Below are 16,425 nucleotides of genomic sequence, written 5' to 3'. Positions count from 1 at the left end.
CTTCCCAATGGAAAGGAGAGTTCTCTTACCTACTGAATGTTTTTAAATTACTTTTAATACTAAAAATTGCAAGCCTTCGAGACCAGAATTTTCAGTTTTGCAATCGTACAAGGCAGGAAAGATGATTATTTACACCCATGAAATAGAGAAATTTAAGATGAAACCGGGAATCGGATTTCAAACTTAACTCTATTTCATTGGTACGAAGCAAAGCTAAGGAAGACTCAAAAGGAAGGCGACACAACTTTAGCATCCTACTTACGGAGACAGTATGCTGCGTGGTACCGACAAATCTATACTGTGATTCTAAAAGCAGGTTATAGCTTTAAAAGCCTACTTACAATGGTCCAAAAAGCCACATTAAGGATTTGTGTCGTTTTCTCGTCATAAGATCCACATATTAAGGCCATTCGATGTCTTAACAGTAACTTTGCAATATTTTCTAGCGACTACCAAGAAAACATTTTCCAAATTTGATTTTATGGATTAAAATCGTGATCAAAAACTGGCCGAAAAATGATGGTTGAACCAATGACTGAATGGGTGGGATAGAATCCCCATCCTCTTCTTCTTCTTCTTCCTGGCTCTAACGTCCTCACTGGGACAGAGCCTGCTTCTCAGCTTAGTGTTCTTATGAGCACTTCCACAGTCATAAACTGAGAGCTTTCTTTGCCAAAGTTGCCATTTGCACACTCGTATCTCGTGTGGCAGGTACGATGATACTCTATGCCCAGGGAAGTCAAAGAAATATTCAACTATCAATGTTGATTGGGATGTTATTTAGTATGGAGAACGAAGTGTCAGCAACCAAGCGTCTTCAAGAATTCGCTCTGTGGCATTAGAACTTACGACTTTGACAAAAGAAGTGAAAAAATGAATTTCTTGCGGTATTTCTTGAGTGAACATATTTCCACATCGTTTGGCAAATATTACAAATTGCAACGTCCTAGGAATGATATAATGAGTCGAGCCATTTGACCCCATCAATGCGTAATGTGCCATTTTCCCTTACTCCTGAAATTGTACAACATTCTAAAAGTTATGAAATATTTAGATTCCAGGGCAGTATATGCCAGCAGCGTCATGCCTATTCTCTGTAAAATAAGCTTGGTTTCCAAATGGTTAGCTTCCTGACCAATGGTTCATTTCACGGTCAAATATTTCAAAGAGTTATCAAGATCTCCATGAAAAGATTTGGGAGGAGTTTCTGGCGATTCATTGACCGAACTTAAGAAGATTAAGATACACTGCAACCTCAATCTACGAACTATAGCAGGGGTTCGCTAATTAAATTGATTTGTACATTGAATCAGTTCGTAAATCAAGAGAGTATTTTTTAATATCCTAAGGCTTTGTAGCCGTGCGGTTAGTGTCACCAGGCATTTAGCCGCATCGTGCTAGGGAGTGCGGGTTCGATTCCCACCTCAGGCCGGTAAACTTTTCGTGAGGAATGTTTTCCGACTGTGCCACTGGGCGTTGCATGCTAGTCCGTTGTCTAGTGTGGTGCTTCCTTCAAAGGGCATAAATGCCCACTGAAAGCATTAACGTGTCAGTGTCTTTAAAAAAAAAAAAAATTATTGATTCAATCAGCTTAAAATGTTTGCATGTTAAAGTCTCCAAAAACTCCTTGGAGTTTGGGCATATGATTCTACATGAATAAATGAAGATAAATTGATCATTTCTATTTAGAAGATTATCTCACTATACTGGGCCCTTGAAGCTTGTTAAATTATGGAAAAAAAACATTTGTACCGTCAAGATCCCAGTTTTATTAACAATGTGAGTGCAACAGGTGTTCTGGTTCATATAAAACTTCCTGGAATAAATACTTTCAATGAACTGGTGTGATAAGCAATCTCTAAAGGGTTTAAAAAATGGCATGAACCCCTAACTATTCATAATATAAAATATTGTGCTTGTTTTTACCAATGATATTGATCCTCCAAGAACGCCATTGAATGTAGACTATATTTCAATATGTCACTTGTGGGATTCACGTTGGGCGTGCTTAACCACTAAAAAACTTTTACTACTGCTCCTATGGCTCGATCTCCCCCGGAACTACATCACGCAACTTTATCGGAAGACGGCTGTGCTCATGCACTTCGCCAGTCTCAACCTCTAGCTGTTCTGCTAGTTGGCTGTTGGAGCTTAATGTCGTCAAAGACGCTGCTCACTACGACATTTCTACGGTGTCTCTGCGACTATTCGTTTTGCCCAATTGGCGGTTGAAAATCTCGCCAGGGTTTTGTACAGCTTTCTTTGCGACGACAAAGAAAGTTCTGCTATTCCGGTGGAGGGAAGCTTCCGATCCACAGGTGCCTCGACGATCATTTGCCGGTGTTATTTCGCGAATTACTCAACTAAACCCCGGTGGTGGATTCAGCCTAATCCGACACAACGTAGGTAGCCCAAGTGCCAGGGTCGATTCTGCGATTCCGGTTGGAGGATTACTTCCGGTTTGTAGGCACCTCAACGACTTATTACCGATAATAGGTACGATACGCCCGCTCTACTCGATCAAGTTCCCGACGGAAAATATTGCATACAACGATCGTGGCCTGAAGCTCTTTGGCCTTCACGCCATCTCCTTCGCAGCGACGACATAATCTGTGTTATCCCTCTGTTTACCGAATTTCAAGTGCTTTAATGCTGGCACATGTTTTACACGATGTTAACCGGATTTAGGACGCTTGCAGTTTCACGCATCATCCCTGAATCGAGGGCAATCGAATATAACATATTCCGGTATCTGCCCAATATTTGGACAGGCCGGACAATGTGGAGACTCTGCGTGTCCGAATCTGTGCAGATATTTCCGGAAGCATCAATGGCTTGACAAAAACTGGGTCAGGAAGAAGTTAACTTCTCCATGTATCTTGGTCGCAGCAAAGGAACGACGTCTTCTGAATACCCGACGATGTCAACTCTATTCGGAAGTGTCATGGTTAGTACTTCATCGTACATCATATTCCACCGTTACTTCGGTTGACATCCGTCCCCGGTTTGTGTCGTAAACCAGTACCCGGTTCATAAAGAAGCTTTGTATGTATGTGTGTATGTATGTATGAATGTACACAATTATTTTTTTTTAAAAGAACCCCATTTAGATTTAGTAGAACCTACTTCTATGAATTGCTCATAATGCGTACTGCATCAATAATCGTCCACTATGTACCTTATTACGAATGAAGATTCTAAGATTCTGTATTACAAGAAGTTCTTGAATGACTCAGAGCATGAACTCAGAAATGCAACACAAAAATACGACGACAAAATCAAACTAACCTATTGCTCTGAACTTCTTTACATATGCAAAAATTTCAAAGGTTCATAGATCACACTTGTAGATTTAGAGACTAATATAGTCTAACAATATTCTAAAGTTTATGGCAAGTTATTAGTAACTATAAGAGTTTTGTCGAAACCTTCAAGATGAACTCCGATTAAGTTATTAACGATGCTACCACATTACCCCAAATTCCATTTCCCTGGACGCCATCATTCCGAATGCCACTACCCCGAATATACCATTACCCCGAATTCTATCACCCCGAATGCTATTTCCCCGAATTTACAATTATATTGATATGGTGAAGATTGATCCAAGTTATTGGAATTCGGGGTAATGTCATTCGGGGTTATGGGTCGTTTGGGGATATGGAATTCGGGGTAATGGCTTTCAGGCTAATGTCATTCGGGGTAATGGCATTCGGGATGAATCTTCAGCATATCATATTACGGTGATTCAATCGGAATCGAGGCATATTAATGTTATTGGCTTTTTTGTAGTCACTTTGTTCGTGTAAGTCATTTCCACAAGGTTTATAATGTATATTGAAGATAATGGTACAGGGTTGCAGGGTTCAGAAAGTTTTTTTTTTTTTTCAATATGTTTCGTGTTCTGGTTTATAAAATTTGTTTTTGTCAAGAAAGTTCTCTGAATATAAGGCCGAAAAATGTGCCAATTTTTTTTTTTAATAATTTAGATATAACGTATATTCGTTGAAAAAATTTTGAAACTTTTTAAAATCTGTTAAGAATTCTCCTAAAAAATCCTTTTAAATAAATGTCACTAATAAAACGCAATTTTCCTCCGTTTTGCAGTTATTTCAACAAAACGTCACCCGTAGCTCTCCATAGCACGTTAAATATATTTTTTTAAATCTTGGAATAAGCAATATTTTTTATTTTTAAAGAGTTTTTTGAGGGATTCCATTTCGCATTTCGTGTTCAGATAAATGCAGTACTGATCTGATTTTGTAAGAATATGTTTCATTTCAATTGTAAATGTATTCCCATTCAAAACGTAAATACTGCACAAAAAAAATGTTGGAATAATTTTGACCGGTTTCTCGAAGGTATGACTGGAAAAAAATCGCGATTCATAAATGAAACTCTGGTGAGATTTCTGGGTCTATTTCTAAAATGGAAATACATCTGAAAATGCTCGATTATTTACAAAAAAGTTTCGATTTCGATGGAAATTCCAAAACTTGTCCATCCCACAGATGTGGAACAGTGGAAGAGCAGGCTCCTTATTATGGATCAAATCGACTCATATTATGAATAAGAACATTATAACAGCAATTTATCTGCTTAGTAAACGAATTTATCTGCTATGTTTTGGAAAAATCACGATACCACATTGCCAAACCATTTTGCATTCTCGTTTACGCCAGCAAAATCAAATGGGCCATGGATTCGAACGAATAGGGAATAGGATTCAATCGAAAATTGGATCCGTCGTAAACATGAATGAGGGTACACAACAAGCACCCTACAAAACTTTTCTGCAAACAGGGGGTCAATTAATTTCCAGATTAGTTCGGCTCCATTCGTTTGAAGTGGTTGTTGCAAATAATGTCAAATGTCCTGTTAGTATGAGAAACCGTTCTTCAGCGTTATTTTTTGAACATGATCATAATTTTCATTTTTCGCTCATTTTTTTTATTATTGAAAGCATTAGCTATGGGTTTTATAATGCCATAAATGCATGCAAATTTTAGGGCGATGAAGCATTAATGCCAATGTTCATGCAATAATGCAATGTTAATTCAACTAAAAAACATGCAACGATTTGACATTTTCGTAATGTAGATTTAATGTACCATTGCTAAACATATGCTAATAAAAAACAACTTGTAGTACATATGCTAATTTCCAATCAAATTGGGGCAATGATATAATGCATGTTGTTACTTGGATATAGTTGAATTTGGTCCAATTGAACCCAATATGTCAAACATTTCAAGCTGGAAATATCGGTAATTGCGCTATTAATTTCGCTACTAAGTTGCAATATGATTAATACCAGAAGCTCCTTCAGAAACTATTTAAGGAATTCCTCCACAATATCCTTTGGAAAAGATGATCCAGCACCGGATCATGATCCAGTCAAGATACTATTTCACATGAAGAATTCTTTTTTCAAAGACACATTTTAACGAGGATTCCTCACTCTATTGCAGATTTTGTGCAATGGATATGATTTAGACATCTGATGAAACGCACGAGAATGTTGCATAGATGTTCGTATTTTGTAGATCTGTGTTGCTTGTTCTACATAAAATTATAGATTATAACTAAAACCAGAGGCGCGTTCACGTTCGAAACCATGGGTAGGACAAACGTTGGAAAATATTTAGAAAACAGTGAAGCCAAGAAAATTTGTAAATCCATGGGCGGCTGTAAATTGAAAGTGACTTTATTTGGGGCCCAAAAGCAAAAAGGGTGTAAGTGACATTTTAGTTAAGCACATTAAAAATTCTACTGTTTGCAAGATTTCTAACGATATGTTCAGGTGATTGTTCCGCTCGACAGTAAAAACTACACAATTCTTAGAAGACTGGCTTGTTTATTTCTTGACACCTGTACAATTTATACAGAATAAAAAACTGCCAAGTAAATTTTCTTAAAATTATGATTTTGGTCACTGGCACCTCTTTGATTCTAACCCCTCATGTTCATGCCAGTGATCATAAGACTAAGAAAATGTTTGTCTTAAGAATCATAGGTGGATCAACTGTTGTAATCATTCGTATACAAAGCATATTACTATCCTTCAAAATTGTATGCTTTTTATATTAGTTTTATTAACCCGTAAAGTGGCAGGACGGACTTTAGTGCACAAAAATGCTTCAATCTCAGTCAATAGTCATCCGAATCCAATTCTTTAAAAAGTTATGGAAAGGGGATTAGTGTACCTACATTTTGGGGGGTAACCCATCCCTCCATACCCCTCCCCGCTTTTGTTTGACTCGAAAAACCTTGGCTCTTTAATTTTTTTCTATAGCAATTTTACTAAGCATCATGAAAACAAAAATGCCATGCAGATTTTCGTTCTCAAAACTGGTCAAAATGATGAATTCAGACCAACGTAGGCATTTTGGACCATTATGGTCCTCTCGGAAGAGGACACCGGTGAATCCGGATTTATATAGGAGTGTTGATGTGAAGATGGCTGTATCTCAGTCATATACGAATCAAATCGCATTCTGTAGCCAGCGTTCGGCAGCAAACCCTTAGGCTTATGTTTTTGGTAGCGCTGGAAGTTGACGCATCCCCCCTAGCCCATCCCCCTCGATGTTTAGTTTGAAATGTTTATGATTTTTTATGCAAAACTATAGAAATTTGGCTTACTACCGCAAAGAGGCGGTTTTCAAAGCAGTTTATATCTTCCACATATATCACAATGATGGCAGAATTTCTTCCTGGCTTACAATGACCTTTCTGGCCCTTCTGAAACTGATCTGGACAGCAGTAAGTACGAAATTTTTGGAAGGACTTTTATAGATGGCAAAATATTGGCCATACGTCAGTCCAAAAAGCATTCGATAGGTGCATCGTAAGTCTACTTTTTGAAGATCGCGATTCAATAGGAAGTACACACATCCGTGGGCGAATCTATGATTTCAAATTAGTTGGGGCCCATATAGCCGTAGCGGTAAACGCGCAGCTATTCAGCAAGACCAAGCTGAGGGTCGTGGGTTCGAATCCCACCGGTCGAGGATCTTTTCGGGTTGGAAATTTTCTCGACTTCCCAGGGCATAGAGTATCTTCGTACCTGTCACACGATATACGCATGCAAAAATGGTCATTGGCATAGTAAGCTCTCAGTTAATAACTGTGGAAGTGCTCATAAGAACACTAAGCTGAGATGCAGGCTCTGTCCCAGTGGGGACGTAACGCCAGAAAGAAGAAGAAGAGTCCTGATATGTTGAAGAGATTACCAAGAATCCGGTAGAAGCTTTTAGAGTTACTATACGAATTTCTGGAAATTCTTGGAATACGAAATCCTGGGATTTACTTTTTGCATGCATGTAGGTATTCCAGGGTATTCTTCGATTCTGGTAAGAAATATTACAATCAAAAGGAATTTTGGACTTTCGATAGGAGTTAGTTTTAGTGGGAGTTGTGGATTCTAGTGGATTATGGTGCATGTTCTATATTTTTGAATTTTGGATCCCAATTGGTGTTCAGAAATCTTGGAGGATGCTTCAAGACACCGGTATGAATTTTGAGATTGCAATGGAAGTACTAAGTCATCAAAACTTTTTTGTTCTGAGATTTCAGTTGAAATTGTTGGTATTCTAAGATTTGGGCTAGAATTCCGAAGATTTATAAGTTTTCTAGGATTCCAATAAGAATTCTAAAATACCTATGGGAACTCTGAAATTCCAATGAACCGGCTTCATAGCCGTGCGATTAGTGTCACCAGGCATTTGGCCGCATCGTGCTAGGGAGTGTGGGTTCGATTCCCGCCTCAGGCTGGTAAACTTTTCGTGAGAAATGTTTTCCGACTGTGCCACTGGGCGTTGCATGCTAGACCGTTGTCTAGTGTGGTGCTTCCTTCAAAGGGCATAAATGCCCACTGGAAGCATTAACGTGTCACTGTCTTTTTTTTAAAAAAAAAAAAAAAGATATATTGAAGATAATATACGATTCCGGAAGAAATTATGAGGGGCAGCGTTGAGTTCCGGTTGAAACCCATGATTTCAATGACAATTCGCCTGAGATTTCATGTAAGGTTTGCTGGGACTCCAATCGGAAGTCTGTGCTTCTGGTGAGAGTTCTTAGGCCCTGAATGCAATTCTGAGATTTCTATGGGTGGGAATTTTTAAATTTTGCAAGGATTTCTGCAAATCCTGTAGGAACTATCAGGATTCTTATATGAAATCTGGGTTTTCGATGAAAGTTATGGGTTTTTAGTAAGAAATCCGGGATTTATAGGAACCTACAGAAACCGTTCAGGTTTTATGAGAGGTTTTACAAATTTTTGGTGTGAATGCTGGATTTCAATGGGCGATCAGAAATTTCGGCGCAAGTTCTGGGCATCTAGTTGAAATCCTGGATTCCTGTAAGAATTCTGCGATTTTGATGGGAGTTCTGGGATTTCAGTAGAAATTGAGAGTTCTGATGTATTAAGATTTAGGAGGTTACTAGAGTTTTAGAAAATTCGTAGATTTCGGTAAGAATTTGGGTGTTTTTGTGGTAATTCTAGAATTCCGAAGATCATCCTGGAACATTGGAGAGAATCTTGTGATTCCGTAGAGAATCATGTCTGGAAATTTTGGAAGGAATGATGAAATTTGAAAACAAATTTTTCAATTTCTGAAGTATTGGTATTTCGATGGAAATTTTTGGATTTCGGTAGGAAATTCCACGATTTCAGGATCATTTCTTGTATTTTGGTATAATTGCTTGCAATTTATGGTGGAGCTCTTGGGAGTCTTTATTCACTACCAATGAAAGCTCTTGGAATCTAAAAAAAAATTTGAGATGTCAATAGAGATTCTGGATTCCCGTATGACGTCAAGGGATTCTGTTGAACTACACTGAAATTTAGAGTTTTAGTGTAAGTTTTCAAGTATTTCGGTGAGAATACTATAATGTCTATAGAATGTTTAAGAATTTAAGAAGAATCCTAAGTTTTCAATACGAATTCTCAGATTCCGAAAGCGAAAATGTTAGTTTTATGGTATAGTTTCTGTAAAAATGGTAATCTGGATTTTTTTAGGGTATTTTATTATCCTGATCAGCATCTAGGGATTATGGGGGAATTACTAACATTACAAGGAGAATTCAGCCATTTCAATAGGAATCCTGGTATTATGGGAGATATCTTGGGTTTTCAATGTGTGATTTCAATCTTCAATTTCGGTGGAAATAAATGGAAGTTTTATAATGGATATTGTGACATAAGCTGGAGTAATGGATTTTCGATTATTACTGGAATTTGGAAATAATATATATGATGGAATTCAGATAAATAGTGAATATAATATAATATCTGGTGTTGTGGTAGGAATCCTAGGATTTTGATAGTGATAGATAGGGAGAACTATAGATAATAATGCTTATAGGATTTCCTCAATCTCAGAATACCCACTATCTCATCAAAATCAAATTCTATCAGGATTTCCATAAAAATATCACAACTACTTTCGGAATCAAAGATTCTCTGCCAAAATCCCAGTAGTTCAAACCAAAGTATTGGATAGATACATTTTCAAATACAGGTCGGACTCAATTATCCGGAGACTCGATTATCCGGGGACTCGATTATCCGGGATTCGATTATCCGGAATTTTAGACTCGATTATCCGGAATTTGATTTTTGATGTTCTTGTTTTTCAATTTTTATGCATACATCTGAGATAATTTGGTATTGCAATATACAACAAAAATGGTTTTGCAGTTTTGAACGTATTTAAGAACAGGGGGGTTTGAAAAAGTGGTTTTTGTGTATGCTCCTCAAAAAAAAAAAATTTTCTTGTAAAGACCCACACTGTTCTCAGAAATAATTTCTGGCTACGCCACCGCATCATATAAATAAAACAGCAAAATAAGATAATATTTATGTTCTTTTATCGAAAATTTCAATTTTTTTCTTAGTGATTCGATTATCCGGAGGATTCGATTATCCGGAGTGAAAAAAAAATCGATACTCCGGATAATCGAGTCCGACCTGTATAGGAACCAAGCATGCAATCGATTTCTCCGAAATTCCAAAATTCACATTGAAATGCATGGACGTAATAAACAAAATCCAGTATGTCTATATCACTTTCTCGGAATTTCAGAACAATGTTCATAAAACCTAACTCCCACTGCAGTTCAACCAAACTCCAAAAATTTCTATCGAAAATCCAGATCCTCAAGTTATAGAATTTTTTTTTTAATTTCCCGAATATTTGGCAAAAAAAAAAACATTTGCCAAGGGTGACTGTTTTTGATGTCCATTTTCTGATAAGTGAAATTCTGATGACATTCCGATTCTTAGATTTTTTTAGAGGTTATAAGATTTCGGTTGGGGCCCAGATAGCCGTAGCGGTAAACGCGCAGCTATTCAGCATGACTAAGCTGAGGGTCGTGGGTTCGAATCCCACCGGTCGAGGATCTTTTCGGGTTGGAAATTTTCTCGACTTCCCAGGGCATAGAGTATCTTCGTACCTGTCACACGATATACGCATGCAAAAATGGTCATTGGCATAGTAAGCTCTCAGTTAATAACTGTGGAAGTGCTCATAAGAACACTAAGCTGAGATGCAGGCTCTGTCCCAGTGGGGACGTAACGCCAGAAGGAAGGAAGGAAGATTTCGGTTGGTGGCAATCTCAAGGTTGAGGAAAGTTTTCTGGGAATCGGGTAGAAGCTCTTATTAGTCTCGTATGATTTCTGAGATTCCGTGGATTCCGAAACGAGTTCTGGAATTGCGATGTGTGTTCTGGGATTGCAATAGAAATTTATATAGTTCTTCTGGTTTCATTGTGGGTATTCTAAGATTTAGGTGAAAATGTTTGGATTTTGAAGTAAATTCTTGGAGATTCACTCTGGGATATCGGAGCAATTCTTGAGTTTCTGGAGAAAATTCTGAAATTTCACAATTCTGGGTCTGTGGAAATAATTGTGGAATCTTGATGGGAATTCTTGGACACGTTCCTCAATTTTCTTACTGTTGGAATTTTGGTAGGTTTTCTTAGGAATTTAGTTGTAACTGTTTGGACAGCAGTTGTTGTTCTGGGATTTTTGTAGAAATTTTGCTATTTCGGTGGAAGTTACTGAACCTGGAAGGAATTGCCGTTATTTCTTCTGAGATTCAATGAAAGTCCCGGGATGTCAGTGCAAATTCCAATGGTGTTCTGAGATTGCGATAACATTTCAGATTCAAATATGCATTCTGAGATTATGGAAAGGGTTCAAAAACAGGCACCCTTGGCAAATGTTTTTTTTTGCCAAATATTCGGGAAATTAAAAAAAAAAGAATCTAATATCTTGAGGATCTGGATTTTCGATAGAAATTTTTGGAGTTTGGTTGAACTGCAGTGGGAGTTAGGTTTTATGAACATTGTTCTGAAATTCCGAGAAAGTGATATAGACATACTGGATTTTGTTTATTACGTCCATGCATTTCAATGTGAATTTTGGAATTTCGGAGAAATCGATTGCATGCTTGGTTCCTATATTTGAAAATGTATCTATCCAATACTTTGGTTTGAACTACTGGGATTTTGGCAGAGAATCTTTGATTCCGAAAGTAGTTGTGATATTTTTATGGAAATCCTGATAGAAGTTCTTGATACATGATGAGTGTTCTGAAGAATTAATGGAATTCGAAAGTAATGCTGAGATTTCGATGAGATAGTGGGTATTCTGAGATTGAGGAAATCCTATAAGCATTATTATCTATAGTTCTCCCTATCTATCACTATCAAAATCCTAGGATTCCTACCACAACACCAGATATTATATTATATTCACTATTTATCTGAATTCCATCATATATATTATTTCCAAATTCCAGTAATAATCGAAAATCCATTACTCCAGCTTATGTCACAATACCCATTATAAAACTTCCATTTATTTCCACCGAAATTGAAGATTGAAATCACACATTGAAAACCCAAGATATCTCCCATAATACCAGGATTCCTATTGAAATGGCTGAATTCTCCTTGTAATGTTAGTAATTCCCCCATAATCCTTAGATGCTGATCAGGATAATAAAATACCCTAAAAAAATCCAGATTACCATTTTTACAGAAACTATACCATAAAACTAACATTTTCGCTTTCGGAATCTGAGAATTCGTATTGAAAACTTAGGATTCTTCTTAAATTCTTAAACATTCTATAGACATTATAGTATTCTCACCGAAATACTTGAAAACTTACACTAAAACTCTAAATTTCAGTGTAGTTCAACAGAATCCCTTGACGTCATACGGGAATCCAGAATCTCTATTGACATCTCAAAATTTTTTTTAGATTCCAAGAGCTTTCATTGGTAGTGAATAAAGACTCCCAAGAGCTCCACCATAAATTGCAAGCAATTATACCAAAATACAAGAAATGATACTGAAATCGTGGAATTTCCTACCGAAATCCAAAAATTTCCATCGAAATACCAATACTTCAGAAATTGAAAAATTTGTTTTCAAATTTCATCATTCCTTCCAAAATTTCCAGACATGATTCTCTACGGAATCACAAGATTCTCTCCAATGTTCCAGGATGATCTTCGGAATTCTAGAATTACCACAAAAACACCCAAATTCTTACCGAAATCTACGAATTTTCTAAAACTCTAGTAACCTCCTAAATCTTAATACATCAGAACTCTCAATTTCTACTGAAATCCCAAAACTCCCATCAAAATCGCAGAATTCTTACAGGAATCCAGGATTTCAACTAGATGCCCAGAACTTGCGCCGAAATTTCTGATCGCCCATTGAAATCCAGCATTCGCACCAAAAATTTGTAAAACCTCTCATAAAACCTGCACGGTTTCTGTAGGTTCCTATAAATCCCGGATTTCTTACTAAAAACCCATAACTTTTATCGAAAACTCAGATTTCATATAAGAATCCTGATAGTTCCTACAGGATTTGCAGAAATCCTTGCAAAATTGAAAAATTCCCACCCATAGAAATCTCAGAATTGCATTCAGGGCCTAAGAACTCTCACCAGAAGCACAGACTTCCGATTGGAGTCCCAGCAAACCTTACATGAAATCTCAGGCGAATGGATCATTAAAATAACCAAAACGGCCGCTATGGAAAGCATAGATAGCGCCACCGTAGCCTTGTGTGTTTGACAGAACAGCAATGCTGTCACAATGTTAAATTCCATATACAGTGGCGCCTTTGTTTTGATGCGGTGAGCACTTGCAAAAACTACCTTCAATGATCCATTGTCATTGAAATCATGGGTTTCAACCGGAACTCAACGCTGCCCCTCATAATTTCTTCCGGAATCGTATATTATCTTCAATATATCTTTTTTTTTTTTTTAAAAAAAAGACAGTGACACGTTAATGCTTCCAGTGGGCATTTATGCCCTTTGAAGGAAGCACCACACTAGACAACGGTCTAGCATGCAACGCCCAGTGGCACAGTCGGAAAACATTTCTCACGAAAAGTTTACCAGCCTGAGGCGGGAATCGAACCCACACTCCCTAGCACGATGCGGCCAAATGCCTGGTGACACTAATCGCACGGCTATGAAGCCGGTTCATTGGAATTTCAGAGTTCCCATAGGTATTTTAGAATTCTTATTGGAATCCTAGAAAACTTATAAATCTTCGGAATTCTAGCCCAAATCTTAGAATACCAACAATTTCAACTGAAATCTCAGAACAAAAAAGTTTTGATGACTTAGAACTTCCATTGCAATCTCAAAATTCATACCGGTGTCTTGAAGCATCCTCCAAGATTTCTGAACACCAATTGGGATCCAAAATTCAAAAATATAGAACATGCACCATAATCCACTAGAATCCACAACTCCCACTAAAACTAACTCCTATCGAAAGTCCAAAATTCCTTTTGATTGTAATATTTCTTACCAGAATCGAAGAATACCCTGGAATACCTACATGCATGCAAAAAGTAAATCCCAGGATTTCGTATTCCAAGAATTTCCAGAAATTCGTATAGTAACTCTAAAAGCTTTTACCGGATTCTTGGTAATCTCTTCAACATATCAGGACTCAACTAATTTGAAATCATAAATTCGCCCACGGATGTGTGTACTTCCTATTGAATCGCGATCTTCAAAAAGTAGACTTACGATGCACCTATCGAATGCTTTTTGGACTGACGTATGGCCAATATTTTGCCATCTATAAAAGTCCTTTCAAAAAAATCGTACTTACTGCTGTCCAGATCAGTTTCAGAAGGGCCAGAAAGGTCATTGTAAGCCAGGAAGAAATTCTGCCATCATTGTGATATATGTGGAAGATATAAACTGCTTTGAAAACCGCCTCTTTGCGGTAGTAAGCCAAATTTCTATAGTTTTGCATAAAAAATCATAAACATTTCAAACTAAACATCGAGGGGGATGGGCTAGGGGGGATGCGTCAACTTCCAGCGCTACCAAAAACATAAGCCTAAGGGTTTGCTGCCGAACGCTGGCTACAGAATGCGATTTGATTCGTATATGACTGAGATACAGCCATCTTCACATCAACACTCCTATATAAATCCGGATTCACCGGTGTCCTCTTCCGAGAGGACCATAATGGTCCAAAATGCCTACGTTGGTCTGAATTCATCATTTTGACCAGTTTTGAGAACGAAAATCTGCATGGCATTTTTATTTTCATGAAAATAATTGCTATAGAAAAACACTAAAGAGCCAAGGTTTTTCGAGTCAAACAAAAGCGGGGTGGGGTATGGAGGGATGGGTTACCCCCCAAAATGTAGGTACACTAATCCCCTTTCCATAACTTTTTAAAGAATTGGATTCGGATGACTATTGACTGAGATTGAAGCATTTTTGTGCACTAAGGTCCGTCCTGCCACTTTACGGGTTAAACAAATTTGACAGAAATAGACCAATCTTCTTACCTTTACAACCGGTGACATTGTTCAAATTTTCTCATCTATTTCTGGATAAAAAAAAATGGATGAACAGCAAATATTCTGTAAATCTGTGTAGTTTTTCTTTTCATCGAAGTGACGCAACTAATCACAAAAGTTTTCCGGTGAAACTTAAGATTCTTGAAAAACATTTCATCGCATAGAAACTTCTTTAAATATAGCTGAGAACTACTTCCAGAAATTCCTATGGCAATTATTAATAAATTATATCGAGAGTAATCGCACGTCCAGAAATCGCTAGCACCACCAAAATCGTGCTCTGTATAACATAATGCGACAAGCCTTAATCCGTTATTTATTCCAGATTATAACATCCAATAAGCAAACAAATGCATAAGTAGTTTTCGTAATATTTCATGTTTTGACTATGCTCTTAAGACTGCATTATATGAATCATTTTTTTTTTCATATACCGCGTTGATTCGAGTTACCCGGACGCTTCAAATCCCGGACACTGGCCTTTATTCACCCAAAAATAATTGTTTCGACTACTCTTATACATGGGGAATGGCGAAAACGTCGTTATAATGGATTCGGTTGGATGCTTTCGACTGTTATGAGTTACACCGGGGATTTTCTTAGCGGCTTTCAGTCTCAACGGCAATCAGAACTAAGATATTTCTTCTACGCCCAACGTTTCGATTGTATTTTCAATCTTTTTCAAGGGTTCTAAAGGAACAAATTGGACAACGTTACATACATAATTTTTACGAAAAGACACTGTTACTTACAGAAAATTTTGTTCTTTGTCTGGTGGTTGTGTTTCATGGATTTGGGTCAAGTATTTGGTCTTCATCAATTTCCTAAAAGTTATTCAACAAACAAACACATTTAACAATTTAAATTTTACAACACTAAAGACATTAACTAACTATTTAACTGGTTTACAATGCATACAATATTAGACACCCATCTTAACTTTTATTAAACAATCAATACAAAATGACGGTTGAAATAACATAAAACAGTGAGAAGCAAACTGAGTAGTGAACAGTTGTCCAAGTTTTCTGTCTGTAAACCAGTCAAATAGTTAGTTAATGTCTTTAGTGTTGTAAAATTTAAATTGTTATATGTGTTTGTTTGTTGAATAACTTTTAGGAAATTGATGAATACCAAATACTTGACCCAAATCTATCTGTAAGTAACAGTGTCTTTTCGTTAAAATTATGTATGTAACGTCGTCCAATTTGTTCCTTTAGAACCCTTGAAAAAGATTGAAAATACAATCGAAACGTTGGGCGTAGAAGAAATATCTTAGTTCTGATTGCCGTTGAGACTGAAAGCCGCTAAGAAAATCCCCGGTATAATGGATTCTAGACGTAAAAAGTCGAAATTTCGTTAAAAAACCTTCGTGAAAAAAGCCACTGTCCGGCTTTTGAAGCGTCCGGCAGTTCGAAACAGCACGGTAAGGCACCCCGAAGCAAGTGGGGTACCTTACAGTGAAAAACGATAATTTTAAAATGTCAATATTTTGCAAATCCATCAACACTGTCATCACTTGAAAAAGAGAAGGGGGCAAGCAGGACCCATCCAGTTTCA

At 37.2% G+C, this 16,425-nt stretch overlaps 1 protein-coding gene across 3 annotated transcripts in view; it reads right to left on the bottom strand.

Annotated features, from left to right (window-relative positions):
* Positions 1–16,425, bottom strand: part of LOC5576817 (serine proteinase stubble) — a 205,590-nt gene that overhangs the window by 129,557 nt on the left and 59,608 nt on the right. The gene's annotated exons all lie outside the window — the stretch shown is intronic.

This window comes from Aedes aegypti, chromosome 2 (assembly GCF_002204515.2).
Source record: "Aedes aegypti strain LVP_AGWG chromosome 2, AaegL5.0 Primary Assembly, whole genome shotgun sequence".
Lineage (NCBI taxonomy): Eukaryota > Metazoa > Arthropoda > Insecta > Diptera > Culicidae > Aedes > Aedes aegypti.
This window is presented reverse-complemented; position numbering and strand designations above follow the sequence as displayed.